This window comes from Odocoileus virginianus, chromosome 7, assembly GCF_023699985.2.
Source record: "Odocoileus virginianus isolate 20LAN1187 ecotype Illinois chromosome 7, Ovbor_1.2, whole genome shotgun sequence".
Taxonomy (NCBI): domain Eukaryota; kingdom Metazoa; phylum Chordata; class Mammalia; order Artiodactyla; family Cervidae; genus Odocoileus; species Odocoileus virginianus.
In genome coordinates, this window is record NC_069680.1 from 65,921,681 (window position 1) to 65,943,168 (window position 21,488).

Below are 21,488 nucleotides of genomic sequence, written 5' to 3' on the forward strand. Positions count from 1 at the left end.
TTTGAAGAACAGAAGAGGTGAGTTCTTAGCCACGTTGTATTTTTATGATGAGCTTTGTGCTCTTACAATTTGTTGTTTGGAGTAAACTGCTGTCACTAAACCTTGACTTCGAAGGCATGGATTTTACCATGTTTTGTTCATTTCTAAATCCTCTTCTTGCCCTGAATACTAGGCAGTGTCAGGCATCTTTCGCAAAACCGGGTTCTATCCAAGGACTCTTATGTTTTTGTTTTTAACCACATACCCTCCCAGCTACGTCTATGGGCATATGTGTGTTTGGAGCTGGCTTACTCCTCTGGCTGCTATATAAAGGTAGTGAGGTGATAAAAGGTAGAGCAATAGGTCAGGAAGTTAAAACAGAAAGTGGAGACTATACAAAACACTCACTAGACCAAACAGTTTTTAATAAAAGGCACAAACCCTTTGAATTCAGTATATTTCTCAGAATCTCTCAGAAATGAAATCCACAGCTTGTGAGATGGTCTCTGTATACCTTTGTTTATATTCCAGCCCTAATGTTACAAAGAAAATGAACATCATCATGCTGGCTGGATGGCTGTAGTTCCATTTAATATACCAGTACACCAGTAGAGGATGTTGGAAAGGCTGTTTGCTCTTGACACAGTAGCATGGATGTTTATTTTTATTTAGATCAAGTGTTCATTGTCCAGGGTCTCCCAGTATTCGGTTAGTTTAAGGACAACAAAATGTAAATGAGAATCGTTCCTAGTTATGGATACCAAAAGACTAGAGAGCTGCTATGGTAAAAGTCTTTAAGGATTCAGAACCCCTGAGCCACGCAAGAAGAGCTCACTTTCTCTGTTCTAGTCCATTTCCATGGTGTCTGGCCAACTGAGTCAACACAGTCCTTGAATGACTTGCGCTGGGGTTGGCAGGAGTCCCTGTTGTAGATTATACACAACATTCAGTAATCAGTTATTGAGACAAATTTAGATCAAAATCCTTAAGACCATTAATAATTAGAGAATATTGAATGTTTGGCTTTTTCTCTCAAATCCATTAATAACCAGAGTAAAGTATCTTTACTCTTTTTGATCTACAAAATAGCATTGGGATAATGCTTTAAATGAGCTGTATTCAGCCCCACCCTGGTTCTTTGTTTGAAAGCACCAGCACATGTTTTGTCCATGGCATATTACGGGCAGCCAGAGTCCTGTGCAAGGGCAGCTAGACTAGTCCAATGTCACATCCAATCTTGTGGCACATATATCCTTGTCTTTATAAAAGGCTTTAACCCTGCCTCAAACAATAAAAAAGCACTTGTGAACTGACCACAGAATTTTTCCATCTTTATTTTTCTTACTTGTTTACTTTTCTTAATGTCAGAACCATTTGTATCATGCGCAGGAATGTCTCCCTCAATGCGAGCTTTGGAGGCAAAAAATATTTTTGGAGTGAGTTATTGACCACATTGTTTCCCTCTCTTTGGGTTGTTTATTTTCTTCCAAAATGGTGTAATAACTTTCATTGAGATTAGCTTTAATTATAATTTACGTAATGTCCTTAAACGGTATATTCATCTTAATGATAGAATTATAGTGAGTTCTGTTTCTCTTAAAGAGGGATAATGATAATGAATTAGTGTTGGGTTGTTTACAGTTCCACTGTTTGTTAAGGAAGATTTGCTGTGCTTGAGCGAGATTTTGGTCTGAGTTGGCAGAGAGGGGAGCGATGCGGCATGCTTAGCTTAAATCCCTAGGAATTTCCCAAACCTTGTTTTTCAAAGTAGAGAATTAGAAGGTAATAAATTTAGTCCAAGCTCAGACATACTTCATACCCCCTTTTGCCGCTTGGTCTTTCTACTTTTGACCCTGTTCCACTGAGTTTCTTCTTCGGGATTGTGGTGCCGGGCAGCCCTCTGTCCTTCCAGGACGCCCATCTGACTTGAGAGCCCCTGCAGTAAAGGCCATCCTGGAGTCCTCTGTCGCCTCAGCAAAGGCAGGGCGGACTGTCTCTTTCCTAAGTAATGTAATTTTATAGAACAATTTCTTCCTTGGGGAATAATGTTTCTGATTGTGGGGAATCCTATTAAAAGTACAACTATTAGAATCATTTGCTTTTACTTTTACCAGCCTTGCTCATAAACCCTCCATCTGTTTGTTGCTTTAAATAGAGGAACATTATAAGAGATTATCACTCGATCAAGCTGCACGTCTGAATGCTGTGCCTTTTCACATATTCATGTGTACTGAGGAATACAAGAAAGCAAGCTACAGATTCTGGATAAAAGGATTTTCATTTTTTGTTTGTTTTGTTTGTGTGTGTGTATTTTCCAGCAGAGATGTATCTTGCGCATTTTCAAGGGAAAATGTCTTTCTTGTAGCTTCTAAGAAGTAACCTGGCTGTCTTTCTTGTCTTTGTTAATATGCAGATCAAAAGCAATCCACAGGGCTCTTTACATCAAAACAATGAGTGTTCGGTAGTTGTTCCTCATAAGGGCAGCCTAAGTCAGAAGCACATTGCAGTCTAATGCCCAGGGTGGACAACGCAGACTCCGCTTAGACCCCTCCATGCTGTTTGTATGGTACAGCTCATCCAATGTGACAGTCACCATCTGCTTTTCCTAGTTTTCTTTCCAAGATGAAGCCTTTGCAGAAGGCTGTGAGTATGACTTGACTCTGGCCTCTCTGACTTGTCTAGATACCATCCTGTAAACTACCATGACTAAGACCTAGAAAGGGGAAGAAGAACACTGGAGGGTCCCAAGTAACAAGTGAGTTACTTGTTTGTGTGACGGACCATCAGCCTTTGATGAAGCCATGTGTTATTTCTAGAACATCAGCAAATACTGAGAGGATCTGAAGAACATCCAAAGACAGTCACCTCTCTGAAATGATTATCTTGCTACAGATTTACCTGAAAATTTCCAGCAGTGGTAGTTCTCCTTTGGGTAATTATTATCCTGAATGTTAAGTTGCCACTTGGTGAGTGGGGTAGGCAGTGTTATTTGTACATATTAATGTGTTAGCATATGCTGTTTTTCTTCTAGAGTAGCATGGAATGTGGCAGCCTAGGACAAAGGAGTTTTCCTAAGAAAGAAGAGAAAATTCTAAGTTTGGAATATGTCTAGGGATGAGTGGCTAAAGTAAGAATGACGTAAGTGGTAATACATGGAATCATGCCAAAGGAGAGCTTGAAGCAGACCCTGGTGCAGAATTAAAGTGTGAAATCTTAGTGGATAAGGATATAGGGTGCTGAGGGAATAAGGAAAAGAAAAGGAAAAGACAGTTGATGCCAATTAGAAAATTTGCTGATGTTCAGCACTAAAGTGATGTTGAGCAGTTTTTTCTCATCAAAGTGGAGTCATCTTTTATCTGAGTCATTTATATATGTTGGATCAGTTCAGTTCAGCCACTCAGTCATGTCCGACTCTTTGCGACCCCTTGAACTGCAGCACGCCAGGCTTCCCTGTCCATCACCAACTCCCAGAGTTCACCCAAACTCATGTCTATTGAGTCAGTGATGCCATCCAATCATCTCATCCTCTGTCACCCCCTCCTCCTCTTGCTCTCAGTCTTTCCCAGCATCAGGGTCTTTTCAAATGAGTCAGCTCTTCGCGTGAGGTGGCCAAAGTATTGGAGTTTCAGCTTCAGCATCAGTCCTTCCAATGAACACCCAGGACTGATCTCCTTTAGGATGGACTGGTTGGATCTCCTTGCAGTCCAAGGGACTCTCAAGAGTCTTCTCCAACACCACAGTTCAAAAGCATCAATTCTTTGGTGCTCAGCTTTCTTTATAGTCCAACTCTTACATCCATACATGACTACTGGAAAAATGTTGGATACTAATCCCTTATTGGTTATATAATTTGTAAGTATATCCTTCCATTCAGTGTATTGTCCTTTCATTCTGTCAATAGTTTCTTCTGCTGTGCAAAAGCTTTTAAGTTTCATTAGGCCCTATTTGTTTATTTTTGCTTTTATTTCCTTCACTTTAGGAGACAGATTCAAAAAATGTTTCTGTGATTTATGTCAAAGAATGTTCTGCCCAGGTTTTCCTCTGGGAGATTTATAGTATCTGGTCTTAGATTTTGAGTTCATTTTGTGTATGATATTAAAGGTGTTCTAATATAATTCTTTTACATGCAGTTGTCTAGTTTTCCCAGCACTACTTATTGAACAGACTGTCTTTTCTCCATTGTGTGTTCTTGCCTCCTTTGTTGTAAATTAGTTGACCATAAATGCATGGGTTTATTTCTGGGCTGTCTATTTTGTTCCGTTGATCTGAGTCTGTTTTTATGCCAGTACCATACTATTTTGATTCCTGTAGCCTTGTAGTATACTCTGAAATCAGAGAGCATGATTCCTTCAGCTCCATTCTTCTTTCTCAAGATTGTTTTGGCTATTTGAGATGTTTTGTGTTTCCATACAAATTTTAAGAATTGTTTGTTCTAGTTTAAAAAAAATGCATTTGGGATTTTGATAGGGGTTGCATTGAATATGTAAATTGCCTTGGTAGTATGGTCATTTTAACAATATTAATCCTTCCAGTTCATGAACACAGCATATCTTTCCATCTCTTTGTGTCATCTTCAATTTCTTTCATCAGTATCTTAATATTTTTCCTTACATAGGTCTATTACCTCTTTAGGTAGGTTTATTCCTAGATATTTTGTTCTTTAGATACAATTGGGGTTGTTGCCTTAATTTCTCTTTCTGATAATTAATTCTTAGTGTGTAGAAATGCAACAGATTTCTGTTTATTAACTTTGTATCCTGCAGCATTACTGAATTCATTAGTGAGCTCTAGTAGTTTTCTGGTGGTGGCATGTTTAGGGTTTTCTATCTATAGTATGATGTCATCTATGAACAATCATAGTTTTACTTCCTCCTTTCCAACTTGGGTTCCTCTTCTTTCTGTTTAGTGCTTTGATTTTTAATATTTCTGCTACTTCCCTGGTGACTCAGATGGTAAAGTATCTTCCTGCAATGCAGGAGACCCAGGTTCGATCCCTGGTCCCCTGGAGAAGAAAATGGCAACCCACTCCAGTATTGTTGCCTGGAAAATTCCCTGACAGAGGAGCCTGGCATGGGGTTGCAGTCCATGGGGTTGCAAAGAGTCAGACACCACAGCAGCTAACACAACACAACAATACACTATTTAACTTAGTCTTTCATAAAAAAAAAATGTACTCTAACTTTTACCCTATATTTAAAGTTTCTTAGGCTATCTATTATAGTATAATTGCTAGAAAAAAAAAATGCCCTGGGCTTGCAATAACTTATTTAAAACAATAACAACATTTCTAAAATATTTTAACTAATTAATCAGCTTATCAAAAGGAGTTGTTGAAAGTCATCCTAAATAGCCTGAAAAGTGTGAGGTGTGTGTGTGTGTGAGAGAGAGAGAGAGAAAGAGACTTTAGAATCTGTGTAGAGAACTCCTATACTGACATTGTAAATAGTTTTCTAACTTGCCTGTGAACTCTACAATAAGTCAGCTTTTACTCATGTTATAGTGCTACATAGAAAAATGTATCCATATCATACTTAATTAATTAATATCTACTTTGTGCCTTCTTTTCTTATAAATCAATTGCTTACTTTTTATGCTTAGGCTGTGGTATCACAGAATCATGTTTTTGGCTTTCCCCCATCTAAAGCCTTTGAGACCTAATTTGAACATAGCGAGATGATTGTTTAAAGTATAACATAGAGCAGTTTTGTTTCAATTAGGTGACACCATTTTTACTAAGTGAAAAATAGTACATGAGTTATTTCAGAAAGTTAATGGCTAAAACTAAGTTTCATCAATAGACTATCCATATTTACCTATTTACAAACTTTCATTCCCAACTTCCATATTTGCCTATTTGCATATAAAGACAGTCTTCCCCAAAACTCCATTATCTGCAGAGCCATAGTATATAATCCACTTTCTGTAGCCACATTAACTTTCTCTATGTTGCTCGAACATAATAAATATAGGAGCATGCCTGCAAATGAAAAACTCTCCTCTCCCTCCTTTAAAACTTTGATATACCCAACTGAGAATGATACATTGTCAAAGAATTGCACTACACTGTAAAAGGTTTGCACTTAAATAGTGCATACATTCCTTGAAGTTTGAAGAGGTTGGATGATGGTGGAGGTTACTATCATGAGAGTCAGTGTAGATATTTTCACAAATCAGGCTTAACTGCTGCCTAACAAATTAAATTTAACTGAAAAAAATTAGAATCTTAACTCCAATTTATTAGCCAGGCCTATAGGTTGACACTACAAATATTTTATGTGTCATATAAATATAGAATATTGACTTATCATATATTAAAATGGATTTTGCAACCCTGTTTTGGCAGCTTGATCAGTGGACCACTTAGTGGGCAATATTATATTCATGGATTCTTTGCTGTTTTATTCATACACATGTGCATAAGCACATATGCATATTATAAACATATGAATGTTTTTCCTAGAATTATTTTATGATATAACATTTAATCAAGCACAATACCTATTTTATTAAAGTACAGTAGTCAAGAAAATAGGCACACATATGGAGGACATTTGTGAGTGAAAAGTGGGCCTAATTATTTAATTTAAAAACCCTAACATTTGCATGTACTTCTTATTTCCTCCCACCCCTACTGGATCACTGATTTCTCTGGAAATATTTTCTAAGTTATTCCATTTTTCAGGTTGTCGTCTCTGACTTTAAAACCGATGCTAATCCATATCCAGAAGGACACACCTGGGGATGCACTCACTCCAAAGATGTTTATTGGAAACCTTCAATATCCTAGAAATTAGAAATATAAGAGTAATAAGAGATTGGCTTACTTCTGGATAACTTTTATCTAGAGGAGACTGATATCAGTTCAGTTCAGTCATTCAGTCGTGTCCGACTCTTTGTGACCCCATGGACTGCAGCATGCCAGGCTTCCCTGTCCATCACCAACTCCTGGAGACTGATATACATATAAATAATCATTATTTGCTATGATGGGCACAAAGTTAAAGATTGCACCAAAGAACTACATGAATCAAGGCCCAGAAATGACAGTGAGGAATTAACTCCAAATGTAACCATATTCCAACCATGTCTACAGTTAACATCTTGATCCCAGCTGCTGTCATTTCTTACCTGGATCATTCATCCCAACTCCACGGCTCACCAGTCTCCTCATTCTACTCTGGCCTTTCTACAGTCTATTCTTAACAGAAAGTCAGTGCAATCCTTTAAAAAATGCTAAATCGTAATCTGTGTCTCCCCTACCCATGGTTTCCCATCTCATTTAGAGTAAGAGCCACAGTCCTTACAAGACCTACAAGACCCTATGTGGCCTTGTATGATCTGTTCTAGAGAAATCAATGTCCCAATAGCTATGAGAATGAAGCAAAAATAAATGCAAATATCATTCCCTATCACTCTCCATGCATTCTCTTTACTCCAACCACACTGGCCAGTACTGGACTTTGTACTTGCCATTCAGATATTTGCTCAAATGTCACCTCCTTAGAGAGGCCTTCTGAGACCACTCTATCTGAAGTAGCATTCCCGCCCCCACCTCACTCCACTTACCCTACTTAGTTTTCCTCTGTTGCGCTTGTCACCACTTGACATATTATATATTTATGGAAGCGGGTATTTTCCGTCCAAACAAAGGGAAGGACTTGTTTTGTTCTGGGCTAAAAGATACCTTGCATGTGCAGACACTCAATGCATAATTGTTTTATGAATGAATGAAAGAACGGCTCCAATTCACAGAAGTCTGTTAGGCTGTGTTTACAGACATATTGTTGCGTATTAAACAGGATGAGTCTCTTTCATCAAAGAGATTTTTGCTTGAAAAATCCACCCTCCCCCTTTCTTTATCCTGGATGAAGCAAACAAACTACTTCATTCTGTTTTAGAACAATGCAGAATGTGGAAACATGAAAAATGGGCAGTGGAAATGGGTTAACAAGCAAACAGGAAAGGAAGGTTAATGTCAAGGAGCAGAATTACAAGATGATGTGCAGCTTGACCTTGGATGGATTTGAGATTCAAGGTCTGCGTTATAGGGGCTTCTCTAGTTACGCCTCAAGCAACCAGTAGGCTGTATGAATTTAGTTGTAGACACATCTGCCTATCTATATCAGAGACTGTATGCCTGGAGATAGAAGGCCTTGTCATTCATTCAGTTAAAATTTTCAAATGGAATCTAATCTTTATTCTCAGTGTATAATTCTTATTTTTTGTTGTTTAGTTCCTAAGTCATGTCTGACTCTTAGCAACCCCATGGACTGCAGCACGCCAGGCTTCCCTGTCCTTCACTATCTCCCAGAGTTTGTTCAAACTCATGTCATGTTCAAATTCAGTTCTTATATATACTCACATATGTATATATATGTGTGTATATATATATGTTCTTAAATATACTTATATGTGTATATATTTGTGTATATATAAATGTTCTTATATATGCTTATATAATTCTTACATATTATATATACATATGTATATTCTTAGTATATAGTTCTTATATACAAAATGAGATTTAAAGAGAAATTCAAAGGGAGAGTAATATTATTTATAAAATGAACTCTTGTTAGACATAATTAAATTATTATTTATCCACCATGAATAGAACTAACTTACTTTAACTTTGTAACTTAGCATCACAATCTTCTCAAAACTTCAGATAGGTGACTGTAAATTAATGAGGTATTTTTCCTGTCAGGAATGAAGTGCAGAATTTTATGAGTCTAATTAGATAATGATAATTATCACTTATGCAAATACTGTAAAAACATTTTATAGTTATCAGTTAATTTAATCATGCAACAGCTCCATCAGGTCAGTGCTCTTATTCCCATTTTAAAAATAAGGAAAGTAAGGCCCTGAAAGGCATGTGAGGACTGGCTTACATATAGGTGAAAGTGATAGTCGCTCAGTCATATCCCAATCTTTGCGACCCCATGGACTGTATATAGCGTACTAGGCTCCTTTGTCCTTGGAATTCTCCAGGCAAGAATACCTGGAGTGGTTAGCCATTCCCTTCTTGCCTGGAGAATTTCATGGGCAGAGGAGTCTGGCGGGCTACAGTCCCTGGGGTCACAAAGAGTTGGACACAACTGACAGTTTCACATATAGTTAGTAGCTGTGAGCTGTGAGTAGCTGTGAATTCCATGATGTTAATTCAGGCTCTCTAGGCCCAAAGTCTATGCTGTTCTTCACTGCAATATCTCAGTGAAAGGCATTCTCTTACTTTGTAAAATTCACATTTTTCTGATGATGGAGATGCTGCTCAAAACATGTTTGAAAGTCCTCTTTTGGAACAAAATCTTAAAAGTCTCCTACAAATCATTCATAAAATGAGGTTAGGGTGAGCAAAAAGAAAAAAAAAATAGCATTCCATAACTCTGTGACCCAATTCATTCGCTGAAATATGTTTTTTAAAAGTACACTATAAATAAACCCAGGTTACCCTCAAATGAAAAACATTTTCTATGATTTAAGATTTTTTGAAGCCTTTCTATGAACACTTAGCATACTGACTTTAAAGAATTAATTGCCTGGAAAGCTCACATCCTGGTTTCTGCTTTCAGTCAGGAAATCATTAGTTATGTTGAAAATTTGGGAGAACGCCATCATAGTGGATGGTTATGAATGGGGCCCCAGAACCTGAAGGCCAGCTTCTCCTTCTGTTCTGCTCCCTGCTTTTTGCTCCTTTGTCTGGCTTTCGCTTCCCTGCCAGGTAGGGGAGGAAATGGAAACTCTCCAAAGGCAGCTGAAGTGAACAACCACTGAAGGCAAAGGGGACGACAGTGTTTCTTCAGACATGAAATTTAGGGACTTTGTGAGATATGATGCATATGAAAGTGCTTTGCAAAATGCTGTGATACCCAAGTATAAATAACTATATGGTAAACTTAAAAACTCTGAAGAAGAAGGAGAAGTGAAGTTGCTCAGTTGTGTCCGACTTTTTGCAACCCCATGGACTGTAGCCTACAAGGCTCCTCTGTCTATGGAATTTTCCAGTCAAGAGTACTGGAGTGGGTTGCCATTTCCTTTTCCAGGGGAGCTTCCCCACACAGGGATTGAACCCAGGTCTCCCGCATTGCAGGCAGACGCTTTACTGTCAGCCACCAGGGAAGCCCCAAAAACTCTGAAGGCATTTTCAGAAAGGAAGTTTTGGAAATGTTTTAGGTGATCGACTTCATTCCTGGAGTCAGAGCAGTCTCTCAAGTTGGATACTTTGAAACAGGCCAAAGCACAATTTCTTCATATTCCTAGAGTGGGGACTCTAAAGTTAGTCACCTTTTTATAGCTGAGGCTCATATACCCAGTTATCTACTGCTTGTAAGCTAGACCAATGTGTTTTTCTAGGTAATCACTCAGAAATCTGTCTTTCCCCTCTTACTTCCAACATGGTTCATCTGTTGTTATCTCTCTGACCCTAGACTCCTTGTTGTATGTCTGACATCAATGCCACTTCTAATTTTGATCATTCATTCTCCTTTAGTTTTACTAATTTCCCAGACATTCCTTCTGGCTTGACTCATCTACCTTGGGCCTTGACACTTCTACCCAGACCTTTACTTTCTTTAAACCTTTGATGTCCCCAGTTGCCTTGGGTAAGGAATTTCATTTTAGACTCCTATAATCCCAGCACTGACTAGGTTATACCCTTTGGGGAAGATTGGAGGGAATTTGGACATCACTTATTTGATGTATATTTAAAAATCCTTAATACCTGTCAACACTCAACACTGGTTTAATTTACAACTAAAAATCCTGAACTGTGGCTTGAAGCTAGCCTCATTATTGCAGGCTAAGTTTTATCTCTGATGGTTTCTCTTATCTTTACATTTTCCCCATTTAGCTATTAAAGCAATTCCCAGTGGTTTTTAGTTCTCAGTAAAATTGTTTTCCTCTTCTACACTGTTTGGCAGAAACTGGGAAAGACTATAGCCTTTGTTCATCAGTGCCTATATTTGCTTCTAATTATAAAGTGCTGTTTCTCACCACCTAAGGAGGACTGAGAACTTGTGTATATATGTATATATGTATGTGCATGCATGTGTATTTATATACTTAATCCCTTCTTTTTATACAAATGCTTTCACATGCAATGTCCTGCACTTTCTTTTTTTTTTTTTCCACCTAACATCCCTAAAGAACAAAATGGATGATGTGAGGGTCAGTTTTCTGTGACAACTTGATGGGCCAAAAGTGCCCATGTTAAACGCTATTTCTGGATGTCTCTTTGAGGGTGTTTCTGGATAAGATAAGCATTTGAGTTGGTGGACTCTGAAAGTAGATTTCCCTTCCCAATGTGGGTGGGCGTACTCCAATCTATTGAGAACCTAAATAGCACAAAAGGCAGGAGGAGGAATTTGCCTCTTTTATTTCTGCCTCACTACTTAAGCTGGACATGGCATCTTATCTTGTGCCCTTGGATTGAGCTTTACACCATTGGTTCTTCTAGTTCTGAGACCTCTGGATTTAGGCTGAATTACAGCATCTGCTTTTCTGGGTCTCCAACTCACAGATGGCAAAGTTTGAACTTCTCTAGCTCCATAATCGCATTAACCAATTCTTCATAATAAATATTTATCTATATCAATATCTTGTTGATTCTGTGTCTCTGGAGAACCCTAATACAGATGGTATAGCATTGGTAAAAGACACACTAAATCAAGAAGATATGATTATGCATGCATATATGTCTATCAGGATAGAGCCACATTAAAAAAAAAAAAAACTGGTAGAACAATATGGAGGGGAGGAAAAATAAGCAATTTTGGTTGGAAACTTATAGGCATACGTTATTTGGTGTGTTTCAAGTCTTAGTAAAATTTTAAGATTTAGTAACTCTATAAGTTTAAGTGCTTCACAGTTATACATACATCATTTGGCAGTATAATTATTTACATTGTTTCTCCACTTAACTTGTTTTTGTGGGTTTGAAAAGTGAAGTTTTTAATTTTAACTCATTTGAGTGCAGTGGTTTGTGATGACACTTTCTCAGACAGTGGCTCAGTGGAGGAAGCCTCTTACTTGGCCATCTAGGTCACCTGATCTGTCTCTATTGGATTTGTCCTCACAGGGTCATGTTCAGACTGTCTGTCATGTGCTCGTCAAAACCTCCTTCTCTGGAGGACCTTGGAGCCAGAAATAAATGTAGTTCTTTATATCACTGAGAAACAGCTGAGGATTTTTTACAAAGTTTGAAAACCAACTAGAGTGATGGGTAGCACAAGACAGTAGTTATGTTGAATTTTAAGAAGAAACATATCAATATTTTAAAATAGTTAACTTTGTAGATATTATCATTATAAGTTAGTAGCATGTGCAGTTGTGAAATGATTGAAGCTTAACACTGCAGTAAAGACTCTTGGGACTCCCTTAATACTCTGGATATAAAAACTTAACTTTAATGTGTTTGCAGATCATCTTTTGTGAGTTTTTGGCTTACCTTTTTCTTTCATTGTCTTTTAATGTGATCAAATTCCTTAGTATTTATAAAATATATGTACTGGAGAGTGCCAGGGCTGTGATGTATTTGATGAAATTCTTCAATACCTTGAAATCATGAAGTTATTCTATATTTTCTCTTAAAAACTATAAAATTTTGTCTTTCATATTTAGGTGTCGTATCTGTCCAGAATTTCCCATGTCATGGTGCAATTCGGGATAGAATTAAACTTTTTGTCTACACGGCTAGCTTATTGTTCCACTTTAAATGTTCTTTCCTTTTCAGAGCCATCTGTGGCATTACCAAATTTGTGTGTATATGTGGAGTGATTTCTGGGCTCTGTTTTATTCAACATGGGTAATTACCTTCTCTTGTGCCAATATTACCGTATACTAATTTTCCACTTGCTATAGCTGTGTGATTTTTTTTTCTCCTTCCTTCTCCTCCTCCCTCTTTCCTCCTGCCCTCCTTTCCTTCCTTCCTTCTCTTTATTCTTCCTTTCTTCCTTCAATCCAATGATCTTCCACCTTCCTTCCTTTCCTCAATTTTATTGAGGTATGATTTACATACAATAAACAATTCATGAGTTCATTTTAAGTTTAGATGAATTGTGCCAAATACATGAACCTGTATATTCACAATGCCAATCAAGATATGAAACATTCCCATTACCCCTAAAAGTTCCCTTATACTCCTTTACAGCCAGAACCCCCAACCCTACTCAATGACTCATTTATTTTTGTCATTATAGATTAGTTTTGCTTTTTCATGAACTTAGTGTAAATGGAGTCATGTAGTTCACATAAAGTTGGACATGACTGGGTGACTGAATAACAACAAGAAGCATGTACTTATTTTGTGTCTGGGTTCATTTGCTTAGTATTACGTTCCTGAAATGTACCTACATTGTTACTTTTCATTACTGAATGGTGTTCCAGTAGATGAAGATACAACAATACCACAACTTGCATCTCCGTTTTCCTTGGTGGATGTTTGCCTTTTACCAGGTTTGGGGGTATTTTTTCTTATTCTTGTATACAATATAAAATTCACCATTTTAGCCATTTTTAAGTGTATAATTTAGTGGCATTAAATACATTCACAATCTTGTGCAACAGAAATCCCAAAGCTATTAAACAATAACTCCCTATTTCTTCTTTCCCCAGCCTCCAGTAAATTCATTACACTTTCTGCCTCTGAATGTGCTTATTCAACATATATCAAATGGAATCATTAGCGTATATACCTATCCTTTTTGTGTCTGACTTATGTCACTTAGCATAATATTTTCAAGGGTCATCCATGTTTTAGCTGTATTAGAATTTTATTCCTTTCCTTTTTACAGATGAATAATATCTCATTGTATGTATATATCACATGTAATTTATTTATTCATCTTGCTGGATATGTGCATCGCTGTACCCTTTTGGCTATTGAGCATGCTGCTGCTTTCAGTTCTGTTGGATATATACCTGAAAGTGAAATGACTGCATCATGAGGTAGTTCTGTTGTTTAACTTTTTGAGGATTTGCCATACTGTTTTTGAAAGAGTTGCACCATTTCCAACCACAATACATAAGAGTTCCAATCTCCGAGGTTTTTTTTTTTCATTTATTTTTATTAGTTGGAGGCTAATTACTTTACAATGTTGTAGTGGTTTTTGTCATACATTGACATGAATCAGCCATGGATTTACATGTATTCTCCATCCCGATCCCCCCTCCCACTTCCCTCTTTACCCGATCCCTCTGGGTCTTCCCAGTGCACCAGGCCCGAGCACTTGTCTCATGCATCCCACCTGGGCTGGTGATCTGTTTCACCCTAGATAATATACATGTTTCGATGCTGTTCTCTTGAAACATCCCACCCTCACCTTCTTCCACAGAGTCCAAAAGTCTGTTCTGTACATCTGTGTCTCTTTTTCTGTTTTGCATATAGGGTTATCGTTACCATCTTTCTAAATTCCATATATATGTGTTAGTATACTGTAATGGTCTTTATCTTTCTGGCTTACTTTGCTCTGTATAATGGGCTGCAGTTTCATCCATCTCATTAGAACTGATTCAAATGAATTCTTTTTAATGGCTGAGTAATATTCCATTGTGTATATGTACCACAGCTTCCTTATCCATTCGTCTGCTGATGGGCATCTAGGTTGCTTCCATGTCCTGGCTATTATAAACAGTGCTGTGATGAACATTGGGGTGCACGTGTCTCTTTCAGATCTGGTTTCCTCGGTGTGTATTTTTTTTCCCTTTTTGTTTGTTTTTTTGTTTTGTAATACCTGTTTAGTGGTATGAAGTGGTATCTCATTGTGATTTTGATTGCTTTTCCCTTATGACTTGGGGCGCCAAGCACCTTTTCATGTGCTTGTTGGCCATTCGTATATCTTCTTTGGAAAAATGTCTGTTCAAGTCCTTTGCCAATATTTGATTGGGGTTTTATTTTCTCATTTATTTTGAGTTGTAGTATTTCTTTATATATTCTGGATCCTAATCCCTTACCAGATATGTGATTTATAGATATTTTCTCCCAGTCTGTAGGTTGCCTTTTCATACCCTTGATAGTGTCCTTTGTTTCACAAAAGTTTTAAATTTTGGTGAAGTCCAGTTTACCTGTTTTTGTTGTTGTTGCCTTTGGTGGCATAGCCAAGAAGTTATTGCCAAATTCAATATTTTAAAGATTCTCCTTAATGTTTTCTTCTAAGAGTTTTATAATTTTAGCTCTTTACATCTTTGATATATTTTTTTGTTAATTTTTGTGTATAATAGTAAGGATCCAATTTCATTCCTTCACATATGAATATCCAGTTTTCCTATAGCCATTCTTTGAAGAAACTATTTAAAAGGAATTGTCACCCTTTTTGAGAATCAATTGACCATACATGTGAGAGTTTATTCCAGACCCTCTCTTCTGTTTCATTGCTGAGTATGTCTGTTTTTGTGTCAGTACCACACTGGTTGATTATTATTACTTTTGGTAAACAACTGTATAACTGCTGGATTATAGGCTAAAAGTATGTTTAGCTTCATTTAAAACTTCTAAATTATTTCCAGAGAAGTCGTATCATTTCACACGCTCAACAGCAATGTATGAAAGTTCAGTTATTATATATATAAGCCAACATTTAGGGTTAACAGTCATTTAAAATTTTAACCATTGTATTTCAAATGTTGTGTTATATTGTGATTTTATTTGCATTTCCCTGACGACTAGTAATTTTGAGCATGTTTTCATGTATTTGTTGGACATTCGTAACTCTTCTTTCATGAAATATTTGTTCAAATCTTTTAATTGTCTGTGTGTCTTGTTGTGATAAAGCTGTAAGAATTCTCTATATATTCTTGATACAAGTCTTAGTCAGGTGTGTGTATTGCAAATATTTTCTCCCAATCAGTCATGCCTTTTTGATTTCTTAACAGCATCTTTCAAACAACTTTAAAATTTTTTTCTCCTTTTAGAAATAATTTCATACCTACAAAAAATTGCCCAAAACTAGCACAAAGTATTCCATTATTACTTTGTTATTTTCTCCTGTTAAGTTACTTTGAGTGAATTTTTCTTTCCTAGTTTGATAATATGGGAATTTTGATCATTGACTTCTAAGCTGTCTTCTAAATAAAAGCATTTAAAGCAACACATTTCTTCCAAAATACTTTTTTAACTTCATCCTCACATTTCAACATGTAATGATTTTAGGTCATTCCTTTAAAAATATTTAATAATAGTAATTATAATTATCCAAGGAAAAACCAGGAGCATATCTATGTAAAAGGCCTAAAAAGGAGCAAGTTATTTTAAGAATAAAATAAAAGCAACTGGAAACTCCAGGGAAAATGTAAACCATTTAGAAAATGGCATTACTTTGTTCTATATTGAAACACAGTTATATAATCAAAATTATTTAAACAATAACAAGGGTCCTTCCAAGGAACGCTTTCTTCCACTATTTACTTCTGCTAGGAAACTTCTTTTACTAAGCTAATTACTAAAGTCATTAAAGTTCTTCAGGATGCAGTTAAATGCTGATCTTTCTTCATGAACTTATCTTCTATGTGGTGAATCCTTTGTAAGTCCACTCTTTAAAAAAATATGTATTTATTTATTTGGCTGCGCCTTAGTTGTGGCACTCAGATCTTTGATTTTTTGTGTGTGTGTATGTGGTGTTTGGAATGTTTAGTTGCAGCATGAGAGATCATTTTTTTTTTTTTCTAGTTGCGGTATACAGGATACTTAGTTATGGCATATGGGATCTAGTTCCCTGATCAGAGATTGAACCCAGGCCCCCTGCATTGGGATTTCAGAGTCTTCACCATTGGACCAACAGGGAGGTCCCTGTAGGTCCATTCTTGTTCAGCTTGAGAACATATTTTTTTTATTATACATAGATTATTATATATATATATTCCACTGATTCTGATAATTTCTCCAGGATTGTCAATTATAGCATCTTACAAATCAATAATTTAACCCAATAAGTAAATAACTTGACTCAACAATAGTACTTTTAACCTTTTTCGTTTACTTGTCTAACTACCGTCTTTTCCACTATACTGTAACTCATTCATCATATAAACAGTATTATTCAGTTCCGGATTTCCAAAACTTAGCCCACCATCAGGCACATTGTAACTGCTCATGCTTACTAAATGAATTAATTTGAAGAAACTTGATCTGGTTATTACGAGAACATGCTACTCTTTTGCTGTTTCCTCAAGAAAGGAGAAAAAAGAAAAGAGTGAGAGAAGATGTGATTGAAGAGGAAAGGAGAATACTGAACACATTTAATAGATGTCCCCTCTCTAAAGCACTTAAGCAGCAGCAAGCATACCCTTGGAGCATGTCTGATGATATTTCAGAGCCTCTCTTCACAGATCACCTTGCAATCCCAGGTCACAAGGTGGGAGCTGCCAGCAGTCCTGGTATTAAACCACCGCACTGGCTTCCAGTCCTCCTTTAAGTGAGGTGGCTTGCGGTGGACTAGCCTAGGGTAACTATGCCAACTTACAGCTGTCCTGTCCCTGTCTCCCTGCCAAACAGACTTAGATTTCAAGTGAATAGTTTCACAAGCCTGCAAGGAATGGATATTTATAAAGACAAGTTATGTCGTGGTCATATTCACATAGCATCACCATCAGCTCAGCATCCAGGCACACCAGAGTCATATCCTGTGAACAGTTGGCTTTACGGGATGCAGGGAGCTGGGAAGACAGACACATGGGGAAAATACAGGACAAATGGGTCTGACAAACTTAACTACAGGAAAGCATACAACCTTTCTTCTTTTCATTAGGGCTTTTATCAGAGGCATTTGACCTACAGTGGAAGGAGCATGAATCTTAGAATTAATGGATCTTGTTTTGGGTTCAGGGACTGCTACTTACTTGCTTGGTGTCCTTGAGCAAGTCCCTTCCTATCTCTGGGTCTGGTTTCCTTATTTGAACAATGTCAACCTCATAAAGGAATTTTGAGGATTATAAAGAAATAATGGATGTGAGCATTCTTTGTAAAATATAAATTATACTGTGCTTTTTCTCACTGGGATATGCCTCAAGGTCATTCAGCATATTGTGTTCAGCTCTTACATAAATAATATTAAAGGGAAATATTACAAAACCAGGAAAAATTGCTTGTGTTAATAAACAGTATGGTAGGGAGAAGCTTCACTAATACTTAATGTTCTTGTTTGTTAACCCACTAGTCAAACATTATTGAACATATCATCACCATCATAAAAAAGATTTGAGTGTGTATTATTCAGTTATCCAGACAACACTTATCATGTGCTCAGGTGAAAGGCACTAGGTTAGCTCCCATGAGTGAACAGTATGGAAAAGGAAGAGAATCCACATTCAGAATTAGGTAGTTATAATATTTCAAGGCTGCATTGGGTAAGTGTTATATTTCTAGTAGTTTCTAGAATCACAACACATCAGACATGTATGCCTATATAATATCTCACTTCCTTCAACTGTTACCTAAGGTATGAATTCTGTTGACACTGTGCTTTGATAACTAAAAAATATCATACTGCAAGGGATATTCTAAATATTTCAAGTAGATATAATTGTAAGAAAACTCTTCCTCATATTCACCATCTGGTCCTGTCTTATAGCCATGCAGCTTGCTTCCTCTTATACATGATGGTCACCACTTAGACATTTAAAGATACCCATCATGCTTCTTCCATGCCTCCTTTCTCCACGATACATATGTACAACCCCCGGTCCCTTCCCTCTCTATTCTGCTTTGCCACTTAGGAGCCTGCTCAGTTCTTCCTGTGTCCTACTTAGCACGTCACATTCCACCTGGCCTCAGAATTCTAGGAGTGCTTCTACCAGGGCAGAATAGGATGTGACTGCAATCTCCATGTTGCAAGTCCTCAGTAACATTTATAGTTATAGAGATACTGGCAAACCCTAAATTTGTTTTCATGTAGTGTATCTCCTTTTCCATGTAAGTATATTCCCTCATTCTGTTTTTTTGAAGTTTATTTTTCAGAACAGCATTCACAACTTCACAGTTGTATTTACTAAATTGTATTTTTAGATGTTGGCATAAGCTGCCTCTAACACAAGTCATCTCCATTATAGTACAGTCCCCAGTAGGATCAGAGGGAGAATGATTCAAAGGTTGATGCACAGTTTATAACTCATGCTTTGCCCCAGAGAGTTCTCCTGGGATTCACTTTTAATCACTTCCCACAGTTCTATTTATGATGTCAGCGTTCTTATACATCCTACAGAAGTTCCCAGGACCCATATGATTTATACCACCAAGACTCTCCCATTAAAATTTTGAATAACCCTTTCCTCCAGGAGTCAAAAAACAATTAAACATTGACATAGGAGTCAGATAGGGACAAAAATAGCAGCTTTATCATTGATATAATTAAATGCAAGTATGTGGAATGGCTCTGGCCAAGACTGTACAGCTCTTTTGCCAGTTGGCTGGTGGAGGTTCTCTGTGCTCCTGTAAGCTTCCCTACTTCCCAGCAACCAGAACAAAATAGGAAATCAGAACCTTGCAGGCAGGCAGATGGACAGCTTAGAAAGAGTGCTCCAAGGGGCAGAGGAGCCCACACTAGGCTGGAGCCCAGTTTCCCACAGCACATTCACTCCTCCCTTGAGGTGGGGAGAGGCACTTCTTAAGAGTGACTGTCTGCATTTTCTCAGCCGAAGAGGAATACTGAGCGAGGGAGAGAAGGCTCCCCTCACATCTCCTTACACTCACACATAGGCACTGGGTCCCTTCAGCGTCGTCAACTGCAGGATGATGGGGCTGGCTTGTATGGGTGGAGGGACCTCTTCCAAGGCGGCCTGCTTGTCCACACTCAGGCCCGGTGGGCACTCCCCTTTGTCCATGGCCTGTGAGATTTTGTCTGCGGGGCTGACAGCCCTCACGTCAGCCCGGGAGCTGCACACATCTGACCCCGCACATCATTTCCTCTCTGTGGAATGTCACGCTCTGTGAAGGCCGGTGTTACTTGGTGTCGGACACCTGGACGTGGAGGGAAAGGTTCTGCTGATGGCTTTCCATTTCTATGAAGCCCCTGTCCTCCCTGTGCCGCCCTGGGTGTGAGCCTGGAGTGCAAAGACCCCTGACTGAGGTGGGGGATGTTGCAGTTGACAGGCCCTCCATCTGCTCCCTGGGATCCTTTTAGACTTGCCTGTTGATATTCCTCTCCCTTCCAGATTTCCCTTTTATGCTGGAGACAAAGCCCAAAGAGGCTCCTCCACTTTCACTATCACTTGTTATGAGTCCTCTTCTCTCTCCTAGGATCTAATAGTTATGTCTTGTGCAAGTTACCTGGAAGCTTTTGCAATCTCCTGTTCCACTCAAGAATTACTAAAGTAGGTAGAATGGCTTTTTAGTCTCCCTACTTGAGCTGTGTGTTTCTACTTCTCCTTCACCTTCCAGAAGGTAGCCATCGCCCCATCATACAGATGTGGCTCCTGGGTCCATGTGCTTCTTAGGTGTGGTGATTGAAGAAAAACTTGGTTGTAGAACTCCATTTGCAATATTTAGATCTATTTGTATCAATTATTCAAACTTTCCCTATATACCTACCCACCCCTTCTTTTTTCTTTTTTTACTAGTAATACCTTTATTCTTTTCAAAATAATTCCATAACCAGTATCTCATTTGGACCTCAAAAGGATCTCATGAGTGAGGCAAATCATGATTCTATCTTTCCCTTCTATATCCCAGAACAGATGCACAAAAAGGTGAAGTCATGAACCCAACATTTAGGAAAGAGTGGGGGCAAAATCGGGATCAGACACCACATCTGACCTTGAAGCCAGCACACCTTCTTCTGAATGAATCTGTGTGCACAGACCTCACAGGATATTAGCAGTCCCTAGGGCTCCATGATTGACAAGATCTCCACGAGAAGCCAGTCCCATCAGCCCCTAGTTGAATGTCCTACTTTGAGAAGGCATATCCCCTGAGTAAATGGAAAGAATTATTTATTGTGGGGGAATGAAACAAAACTAAGCCAAATGAAGCATAGAAGGTTTGGGTGACATTTAGGTAGCAAGAGCCAGAGTTTAAGCGAACTGGAAACTGATGGGAGATGAGGCAGTGGAATGACACAGTTTAACTCTTCGAAACCTGTTTACTGTTTTAATATTTCAGATGGACTAAAGGAAAAACAGAACACTCATTTAGTCATCAAAGAACCCTGGTACTCTCTGTTAAATCCATTGAGAAAAAATTTGGATGGACCAGAAGCAGCAGTTTCTCATTTACATATTTGTCTAAATTATGCTAATGAGAAAAAGAGTGAATTACAGACACACATCCACACAGAGCTGGCAACATTGTGAAGCTTTGACTTTAATTAAGACCTGTGTTTTTGCCCCTCCATCCTTTTTTTAAATGAAAGCATCATTAAAGAGAAGAAAAACAATAGACAGCTAAAACCTCCCACCAAGAAAACCTATGCTATTTTGGATAGCTCATATGCCAAATTATTCCACTTTAATGGAAAGAAAAAACGAATGCAAAGGAATCCATGTGTACAGATGACTGGAGTGCATCCACCCATCTCCCAAAG

The 21,488-nt window shown here is 37.9% G+C and overlaps 1 protein-coding gene across 1 annotated transcript in view; it reads left to right on the plus strand.

Annotated features, from left to right (window-relative positions):
• LRMDA (leucine rich melanocyte differentiation associated) overlaps nt 1-21,488 on the plus strand; it is a 1,164,713-nt gene that overhangs the window by 1,128,316 nt on the left and 14,909 nt on the right. The window lies entirely within an intron of this gene.